We start from the raw sequence: 10,975 nt of genomic DNA on the forward strand, positions 1-10,975 counted from the left end.
TCAAAAAACTTGTTGAATGTAACTAATCTGATTACCAGTGATTTAAACTGTAGCTGTAGTGGAATACAGTTACTTATATTTTGTATTTTAAATACATAATCCTGATACATGTATTTTGTTACTTCCCAGCCCTGTTGCTAGGGTGCTTTGGGTTGTTGCCATGTGATTTTTAGGGTGCTTTGGGTTGTTGGTAGGTGTTTTATGTTGATTTATATGGTTGCTAAGGTGCTCTGAATGGTTGCTATGTGGGTTTTAGGGTGTTTTAGGGTGTGGCTATGGTGCTCCTGATGGTTGCTAGGTGGTTTTAGGGTGTTCTGGGTGGTTGCTAGGTGGTTTTTAGGGTGCTCTAAATGGTTGCTACTGTGGATGGTATATGTTTTTGGGGGGTTCTAGGTCATTGCTTGGTGGTTTTTGGGGTGTTCCAGGAGGTTTTTAGGGTATTCTAGGTGGTTGTGAGTTGGTTTTAGTGTGTTATATGTGGTTGCCAGGGTGCTCTGAATGGTTGCAATGTAGGATTTCTGGTGTTTTAGGGTGTTTTAGGGGGTGACTATGGGGCTCTCTGTGGTTGCTATGTAGTTTTAGGGTGTTTTGGGTGATTGCTAGGTTATTTTTAGGGTATTCTAGGTGGTTGCTAGGTGATCTGGGTGATTGCAAGTTTTCTTTTTAGGGTATTCTAGGTGGTTGTTAGGTGATCTGGGTGGTTGTGAGGTGGTTTTTAGGGTGTTCTAGGTGGTTGCTACTGTGGATGGTGTATGGTTTTAGGGTGTTCTGGGTGGTTGCTATGGGGTTTTAGTTTGTTTAAGGTGTTTTTTAGGGTATTCTAGCTGGTTGTGAAGTGGTTTTAAGGGTGTTCTAGAAAGTTGCTGGGGTGCTCTGGGTGGTTGCTAGGTGTGTTTTATGTGGTTGACAGGGTGTTCTGAATGGTTGCATTGTGGGTGGCTATGGTGCTCCGAGTGGTTGCTAGGTGGTTTTAGGGTGTTTTGGGTTGCTGCTAAGTGGTTTTTAGGGTATTCTAGGTAGTTGCTAAGGTGATATAGGTGGTCGTGAGGTGGTTTTTAGGGTGATTTTAATGTTTGCTAAGGTGATCTGGGTGGTTGCCATGTGGATTTTAGGATGCTTTGGGTGAATGGTAGGTGTATTTAGGTTGTTTTTGGTGGTTGCTAAGGTACTCTGAATGGTTGCTATGTGGGTTTTATGGTAATTTAGAGGATGGCTATGGTGCTCTGGGTGGTTGCTAGGTGGTTTTACGGTGTTCTATGTGATTGCTAGGTGGTTTTTAGGGTGTTCTAGGTGGTTGCTAGTGGTTTTCAGGGTATTCTAGGTGGTTGCTAAGGGGATCTGGGTAGTTGCATGGTTGTTCTTAGGTTGTCCTGGGTGTTTGCTAGGTGGTTTTACAATGTTCTAGGTGGTTGCAAGGATAGTCTGGGTGGTTGATAGGTGAGATTTTGGGTGTTTAGGTAGTTACCAGGATGTTCTGGATGCTAGGTGGTATTTAAGTTGTTCTACGTGGTTGCTAGGGTGGTCTAGTTGATTGCTAGGTGGTTTTTAGGGTGTACCAGGTTGTTGCTATGGTTTTCTGGGCAGTTTCTTTGGTGTTACTAGATGGTTGCTAAGGTGTCCTGGGTGGTTGCTAAGTGATTTTAGGTTATTTTGTGTGGTTGCTTGGCAATTAGTAGATGGTTACTAAAGCATAAATCTGAACACTCAGATACTGTGTACTAACTGGGAATGTTTTATGGGTGTAGCTTGAAGTTGTTCTAAGAGGAATTTCACTCAAAAATTTGTATTAGTAGCTTGAAGGCTCTATTAAGAGGTTCATAATTACATTTTTGTCTCAGGTTTGTACAATAACAGTATGTTGTCTGTGTCAAGCTGACATAAGTATCTAAAATATGAGAGTGCTGTGAGAGCTCCACAGAATTGAAAGTTAAACTTCACTCAATTATTCATAGTGAGAAATACTATTCAGTTGATCTAATGTACAGTGGATGTCAAACCAAACTATACATTTGTCATGTCTCTAGATTTTTTGCTAGTTGGAAACTAGATTTCCTTCACGTCCTAATTTGGAGCACTCAGCTCATTGTCTCCAGTGCCACCGTTGCTAAGATACCGTCTCCAGGAACATCTTGAGATGTTGGGGCTGTTGTCTAATCCTGGAGGACATATGGAAACTTGAACCAGACAAATTAAACACATGAAACAGCTCGATTGAGCAGATCTGAGAAGAGCGTTTCAGGAAACACTTGATGCACAGCTGCCGCCACGTGCTAAGGGGAACGCCCCCCCCTCACAGGAGTCGTGATTATGCAGCCTCCTTATTATGCAATCACTGTCATAAATGCAACCCAGCAACTTCCAATGCAACTTTTGTCACATCCTTTACATTGCACTGATAAGTGATGATATTTAGGGGTTTTTAACAAAGTAATCTCATTCAGCTGACACATTTGTACTGTCTGTATATGTCATACTGACATTTATCTTACAATACAATTCATCTGACACTGAATAAACTTTGACAGAGGGATTCTCCTCCACAGAACACACATACACACCTTTTTAAAGACAAAAATGCCCTCAACAAACATAAAAGGCATGTTGGTGAATCGTGCAGCATTTGCGCTGTCTCAGCAGATGCTTTATCCCCTGTGGAATCGCAATGCATAAAAGAAGTGCTGCAGCCGAGCTCTCTTTCAGTGCAGGGATTAAAAAAGCATTACTATGCACCTCTGTCACACACACACACACACACACACACACACACACACACACACACACACACACACACACACACACACACACAAACATCGTTCATCCAGAGTTGACACTGCACTGTTGCTCAGACCATATCTAATTTAATTCTGCTTATATTGTTGGTTAATTAAAGATGGATTCTGACCATTGCATATTACAGCACTGAGCTTGTGTGATGTTAAAAATAGCAGTAAAGCTAAATGAGGTCACTATGAGTTGCAAGACTCTCAATAGTCAAAGTTCATGAGTTCACAGCTATTTGAAATGACCTGGACATGAAACAGAATCACTCTTTCACACCGGCTCAATTTGAAGCTTGTTTGATGTTCCGAGTCCATTTAGTTCATTCAATAGTATGTGTGGGTGACCTAAAGCATTGACGATTCAGAGTTACTGGCATCCTCGACTAATATCCGACAAGCTTTTGATGTAAATCTCACGAAACATGTCAAAAACATGTCTGGGTAAAATCTAAATATTTCTTAAAGGTAAAAAGTATCCTTTTTATGTTAAAATATCCCGGTGTTATTCTCAGAGACAGTTATAATTAAGGTTTTCGTAAGTTAATTTCTCACAAATGTGTAAACACTGTGACTATGTGGCTCTATCAAAATATTGCATGGTTTGTTTATGCATCACAACCAGTCTGACACTGCAACATTGACTCAACCAATGGCCTGAGATAGGGGTGGGACTATTTGTTTTGTAGAACAATGGGAAACAGGAGGAGTATTTGGGAAACCTGTTTGAAAACATTCACTACTTTTTGCAATTTCCATAATGCACATTTATTTTTACATTTTCATTACTCTAAAAATAATTAAAGAATGATGTAGAATTTAATGCTATAACGCCGCCTGTATAAAAATATATATACGCTATTTTCTAAAGCCTGTGTATCATTAACATAATCAAAAGTTTACCAAAAATATATTTTTTTAGATGAACTCTTTGCTGATTTTAATAAAGTTAAAATGACGGTAATTATTATATTGTTACTGATATTTTTAAAAGAGTATTTGCTGAATATAAGCAGCTTGTGCTTGATTAAACTTTTATATATTATTGTATTGAAAAGGCCTGTTGAAATCCATGTATAAAATATGATACATAAAATAAAATCATGTGCAAACATCATTTTTTTTATAGTTTGACTAATGGTACTAAAAATTGTTTAATGTAAAAAATAAAATAGTATTTTCTGACAATTCTTTCATATATCAGGGTGACATTTTTACATAGTAGTATTTGTTGTGCTGCTTTTAATTTATACTTAATTTATACTGTTGTACAGCTTTTTAAAAATCAGTTTATCAATTTTATTTTATTTCATTCAAGGAATGTTCTGGCTTCAGTACAATTACGTCATTGTTCAATGTCATTTGATTTTTTTACAATTTAAAAATGGTTAGCCGAAATAGCCAAAGAGGCTATTTAAAAAAAAGCAGTTTAACCAGCACGGGCAGAGCGCATATACAGGTAGTGACAGTTTTGATCATGTTTGTTTTTCAGTTTATTGTGAGAGTTTATCATTTTAAGACTTATATATTGTGCTATTTAGGCTTACAGGTCACTGTTCTGCTATTTGAGCTGCATCTGAGGAAATTGCACTGCAATAAACATTCTTCATTCCCATGTACAGACTCCAGACTGGCGCAAGCATTAAAATCTACTTGGTTTGTGGATTGATAAAAACAAATGAGGCTTATAGATTGTATATTTAGAAATAAGGCTTGCATAATAAAACCTCAGTGCCTCAGCTGCACCCCGTGAGAGAGCTCCCATTTGAGGCGTTCAAAACGTGTCTGATGAACTTGAGCACGGACAGCAGGTAAATGTCAAAGTGCGAACTGTCAATTATTGCAATGTTGGGATTAGTGGTTGGAATTCATTTACATTTGAAGCCAGAATTGAAGCCTGCCTTGCTTTTGTACCCTGATGTAATGAACATTAAGCCTTCATTTTTTCTTTTTTTTCTTTTTTTCCTTTTTCTCATCACCCAAAAAATTCAGGGCTGTTAACTAAAGATCCGGCTCTATCAGCCAGGGTCTTGCTACGCCAATTCTTCAGCTCTTAAATCCACACGGTGGCTGTTTGTCCAAGGAAAGCAAAGCGTTCTCTCATGTCACTTCACATTTGTCTATCCCCCGCTTTTTGGTTTGGAACAGGGAGCGCTTGGGAGTGGGTGAGCACATAACGACACAGAAAGAAAATTCTGGTTGGCACAGACAAGATGGCAAGAGAGAGAGCCAACTTTCATGGGTAGCACAGATGAAATGCAAAATTGCTAACTCTGCCCACCTAAAGTAAAAAAAGAAACTCTACAGAACATGTTAAAGGAATATTCCAGGTTCAGTAAAAGTTACATTCAATCGACAGTATTTGTGGCACAATGTTGAATACCACAAATATTATTTTGACTGCAACCCAGAATAAAAGCATCTGTGTTACAGTGAGGCACTTACAATGGAAGTGAATGGGGCCCATCTGTTAACGTTAAGATACTCACTGTTTTATGAGTATAGACACAAGACAGAATCAGCTTTATTGCCAGTTATGCTTACACATACAAAGAATTTGTCTTGGTGACAGAAGCTTCCAGTGCACCAAAAATATAGCCATAAGACAATAAAAAGCGAATGGAAAATGTAGGTATATCTAGAAATACACAATAAGACAAAACTGGACTGTGCCTGACGGTTCTCAGTGCTTTATAGCGCCAGGCCAGAATGCAACAGTTCAAATGTAGTGGGATGGGTGAGAGTGGTCCAGAGTGATTTTACCAGCCCTTTTCCTCACTCTGGAAATGTACAGTTCTTGAAGGGGGGGCAGGGGGCGACCAATAATCCTCTCAGAAGTCCGAACTGTCCATTGTAGTCTTCTGATGTCTGAATTCATAGCTGAACCAAACCAGACAGTTATTGAAGTGCAGAGGACAGACTCAATGACTGCTGAGTAGAACTGTTTCAGCAGCACCTGTGGCAGGTTGAACATCCTCAACTAGCGAAGGAAGGACAACCTCTGCCGGGCCTTTTTCACAATGTCAATGTGGGTCTCCAACTTCAGGTCCTGTGAGATGGTAGTCCCCACCTCTGCTGCCACAGTGCTGTTTATGATGGTGAGGGGGGGTCAATGTTGGGGTGTTCCTCCTAAAGTCCACAATCATCTCCACTGTTTTGAGCTTGTTCAGCTCCAGGTTGATATATGCAGACACATTGTCATCTTGGATGAGGCCAATGACAGTGGTGTCTTCTGCAAACTTCAGGAGCTTGACAGAGGGGTCCTTGGTGGTGCAGTCATTACTATACAGGGAGATGAGTAGTGGGGAGAGCACACATCCCTGGGGGGCACCAGTACTGATCGTACAGATGCTGGAAGTGAATTTCCCCTGTCTCACAAGCTTCTGCCTGTCTGTCAGAAAGCTGGTAATCCACTTAAAGATAGACATGGGAACAGAGAGCTGGTTTAATTTAGTCCGGAGAATAGCTGAGATGATGGTGATGAAAGCCGAACTGAAGTCCACAAAAAGGATCCTTGCATATGTCCCCGTTCTGTCCAGATGTTGCAGGACATGATGCAATCCTATGTTGACTGCATCATCCACAGACCTGTTTGCTCTATAAGCAAATTGAAGGGGATCTAGAAAGGGTCCAGTGATGTCCTTCAGGTGTGCCAACACCAGTCTCTCAAATGACTTCATGACCACAGACATCAGAGCGATGTGTCTGTAGTCATTAGTACTTTGATTTTGGGTTTCTTTGGGACAGGGATGATGGTGGAGCATTTGAAGCAGTAGGGATCTTCACACAGTTTCTAACGCCCCAGTATATTGATGGGGACATAGTGTAAAAAAGTCACCGTCCTTCAGATGCGACCACTCACTGTGGTCATTAAAAATCCCACAATCCCATTCAAATCCCTGGTGTCCTGGCCAAATTTCCCCCATTGGTCCTTATCAATCATGGCTTCCTAATAATTCCCAACAATTAATTGGCTCTATATCTCTACTCTCTCCTCTCCATCAATAGCTGGTGTGTGGTGAGCATAATGGTGCACAATGGCTGCCATCGCATCATTCGTGTGGATGCTACACACTGGTGGTGGTTGAGGAGAGTCCCATGTTCACTGTGTAAAGCGCTTTGAGTGTAGTGTCATAAAAGCGATATAGTCGTAAATGTAACGTTCAAATAATGACAGAAGAATTAATGTAAGTGCTTTTATAAAATGAGAAGCTTCACCTTTCTGCCTTTAAACCCTCCAATATTTGTTCCCATCCACTTCCATTGTAAGTGCCTCACTGTAACCTCCATTTTAGCTTTTTTAAAGAAAAGAACAACCCTAATAGCCTGTTGACATTTTTTGTACAGTAAACAAGTTAGCTTGTCCAAAATAAATTCTGGGTTCAAGTTGAGGAACACTGATATGGTCCAGTATTCCTCTCAATCGCCCCAGTACAGATTGGCATTAACATGCTGTGCTGAGGATGACTATTAGTCCTTAAATTAGTCCATAATTAACACCACAGTAATGTGTTAATTCATGTGGCATATGGACTTTGCAGACTCTAGGCTAAATGAATTATGCATGGCGAATATAATGAAAAAAGCTCACGCGAGCTCACGCAGGCTGAAGGGCTCTTTTGAATGGTGATCCAGCGTTCAAACTGCTCGTTCAGCCCAGTGTTTATAAGAGCAAATGCTCCATATGGCTGTAATGTCCTGTGAGCTCATCTCTGAGTATTATAAGTATGGATTGATAGTATATTTGAGGTCTTTGGGGTGGTGTTTGCAAATTCAACCATCACTATTTTTATTGCTACTGAGAGTTAATTTGGAAACGTATGCAAGTACTTGAATGCTGGCACCTCTAGCTGGCTAAGCATGCTAGATTTTGTGTGTTGCTGCGTACATAACATAACGGAAGATGGCGTTGCATTATCAAAATGCGCTATGGTATGTTTTTGGCCTTATAGCGATTTGATCAAACCCCTTCGCTATATAAGGCCAGAAATGAACCTAAGTAAGTTCACACATACGTTTTTGGCCATTCGGACTGATACATTTTGTAACGCAACTATACGCGGAAAATTTTGCTTGTTTAGCTAGACACGTCTTCGTTCACGTACCTCTGTATACTCTTTTTTTGGCCTTTATGTACTTAAATGGATATTCCGGATTGATATAGGTTAAGCTCAATCGACAGTATTTGTGGCATAATATTGATTACCACAAAAATACATTTTGACTCGTCCCTCCTTTTCATAACAAAAGCAAAAATCTGTGTTACACTGAGGAACTTACAATAGAAGTGAATGGGGCCAATTCGTAGACGTTTAGATCGTAAGTATAGCCACAAGATGTGTGCTAGCATGATTTTAGTGTGATAAAATCGCTTACCAAACACTTTTGCGTAAAGTTATAGTCAATTTTACAACTTCTTTGCCATGACGATGTAATGTAAATGAACCCTATAACCCTAAAATGACTTTACAGCTCAAATAATACACGAGTTTTAACAGAAGAATGAATGTAAGTGCTTTTATAAAATTATAAGCTTCACATTTCTGCCTTTAAACCCTCCAAATATTGGCCCCATTCACTTCCATTGTAAGTGCATCACTGTAACTATTTTTTTAAGAAAAGGAGGGACAATTCAAAATAATTTTTTCCCTTATTTTTCATTTTTGTAATCAACATTAAGCCACAAATCCTGTTGATTGAGCTTAACTTGTATTGAACCTGTAATATTCTGTAACGTGTATTTCTGCGTTACTGTGGCGGTAACAAACCTCATAACAAACCTGATAGGGGCGATAGGATAGGGAGTTACCTTAATGTCTGTGACATTAAACTAGATAAGTAATTATTCAGGTAGACAGCTATAAACAAATGGATATGTGTTGACATTACGTCAATAAGTGTTCAGACTTGAAATTTGCAACACTGGACTGTTACAGCAATGCAGAGGTCTGGACTGTGAACTAGGCAACTATGAGCTATTTTTGGCCAATTTTGGTGTACATACAGAGGATGCTCACAATTCAGTTGGAAACTATAAGTGTGTGTGGTAAATCCGACCTCTGCAGAGAGAGAAAGAGACAGAGAGAGTGCAAAATAGATGAATAATTAATTAGGTCTCCACTGGTGAGCGGGGTTTGACATCTCAAGGTATCTGCAGGCATATCTTCATGGGGAAACACCACCTGAAATGAGCAGCATTTGCTTATATATCATGGCATATATCAACAGCCAAACCTTGATGTACACCCATATGCACTACAAACCCGACCCCCATACCCCCCATATACCCCATACATTATGGGGTATAGAGTGTAGATTGATGTGAAAAATTCCTGAATGCACCGTATATATATATATATATATATATATATATATATATATATATATATGTATATATATATATATATATGTAACAGGAGCCAGCTGGTAGATAGCTGTGCAGTGTGTAAACCTCACTCTGACCTCAAGAGGTGCACTGACACTAGAGGCTGTAGCCTTTAGCCTCCTTGTTAGAGCACCCGCCTCCCACGCCGGAGACTTAGGTTCGAGTCCCGTACGGAGCGGGTAGAACAAAAGCATCATATTGGTGCCGTGACCCAGATGGGAGTGAGGGTGGGGGTGAGTGTAACAGGAGCCAGCTGGTAGATAGCTGTGCAGTGTGTAAACCTCACTCTCCTGACCTCAAGAGGTGCGCTGATGCTAGAGGCTGTAGCCTTTAGCCTCCTTGTTAGAGCACCCGCCTCCCACGATGGAGACCTAGGTTCGAGTCCCGTACGTTATATACCATTCATATGTCATTTCTATATAGTGGAAAACACCACTAATCAGATTTAAACAAGCTGTTGACAGATCCAGCCTGTTGTGCTCAAACTAATCAGGTGTTTTGTACCTATTTATATAAGTCTGTGAGATGTGTGTTTTACATTGAACACCTCCCCTATTCTCCACTGACAGCTTTTGATTATGTAACCCATGTCACTAAGTTACAGTATGTGTTCATGTGTGCAGAGCGGTAAGTGAGGAGTTAACTGTGTTTGTCAGGGCATTAATTTTTAAAGACTGCGGGCATCTATATGGCATCTCTTACTGTCAGCTGTAAGACGAGAGGGCAGGAATGGCATCTCAGCAATAGATGATAGTTACAGAAGAACAGTAAAGGGTGAGAGGGCGAATACACACGCTCTCCTCTCGGTCTCAAACGCTCGGTCACTGTGAGATAAAATATTCAGTTAAAAGGATAGTCATGCCAAAAATGAATCATGTTATATCACATTTACACACTCAAATATGGGGGTTTTGCGGCATCTGCTTACAGTAAAACTAATTACAGTTATTTATACATTAATTTTGTGTTTTTTCTCACTTAACTCTCCAGATTAAAATAATCATTTGTAAGCAGCAATATCCAAATGCAATGCAATATCCTCATTTACATATCATAAGCTGATTAGAGGGCCAACGAGAATGTGCTGAATAATTAAAAGATTATTATAAATAAATAAACATATACAATGTGCACTGGTTTAAGCTTGTTAGATCTCTAGCATCATATTACGGATGTAACAGTGTTTTTTCCACAGTCAGAATGGCGTGCTTGTGGCCTTATAATGATTACAGATGCTCTTTTGAACCCAAACTAAAGAATTACTCGGTGCCAGTTCAAATCTACTCATGAAGAGGGCAACAATATGTCGGTGCCAGAGGTCATTGTGGCTTAGAAAGGTCAGGTCAAAGGCCACTTGGTTTTCTAGGAGCTCTACAACAAAACTTTTCACATATGGTCACTTCATACGATTATTCATGTGCATTTTGCTTACGTAATTGACTTTGCAGATCATTCACAGATATTTATTTGAGTTTTTTTTTTTATTATTATCTTGGTATGAAGTCACATTTTATTATTATTATTCATTCATGCCACACACCATAAGCTATAATCATAAGCTGAATAGTTTTTGCTTGAGTTTCTGACATTGGCCTTTTATCTAAGCACACAGAACAAAGACTGTATTTATATTATTCCAGATTTTATAATATCCCGAAATGGATGATTTCACCACAAACAGGGAAATGTTCCAAAACGTCACCAGAATCCGATTCAACCAAATGTTTTCAAGTTCAAAGGCAGTTTTTTTATTGGGTTGGAAAGACAGTTCACACCACAGCTGCACAGTTCATGGAAAATGTAATCTTATATT

This window comes from Xyrauchen texanus, chromosome 45, assembly GCF_025860055.1.
Source record: "Xyrauchen texanus isolate HMW12.3.18 chromosome 45, RBS_HiC_50CHRs, whole genome shotgun sequence".
Taxonomy (NCBI): Eukaryota; Metazoa; Chordata; class Actinopteri; order Cypriniformes; family Catostomidae; genus Xyrauchen; species Xyrauchen texanus.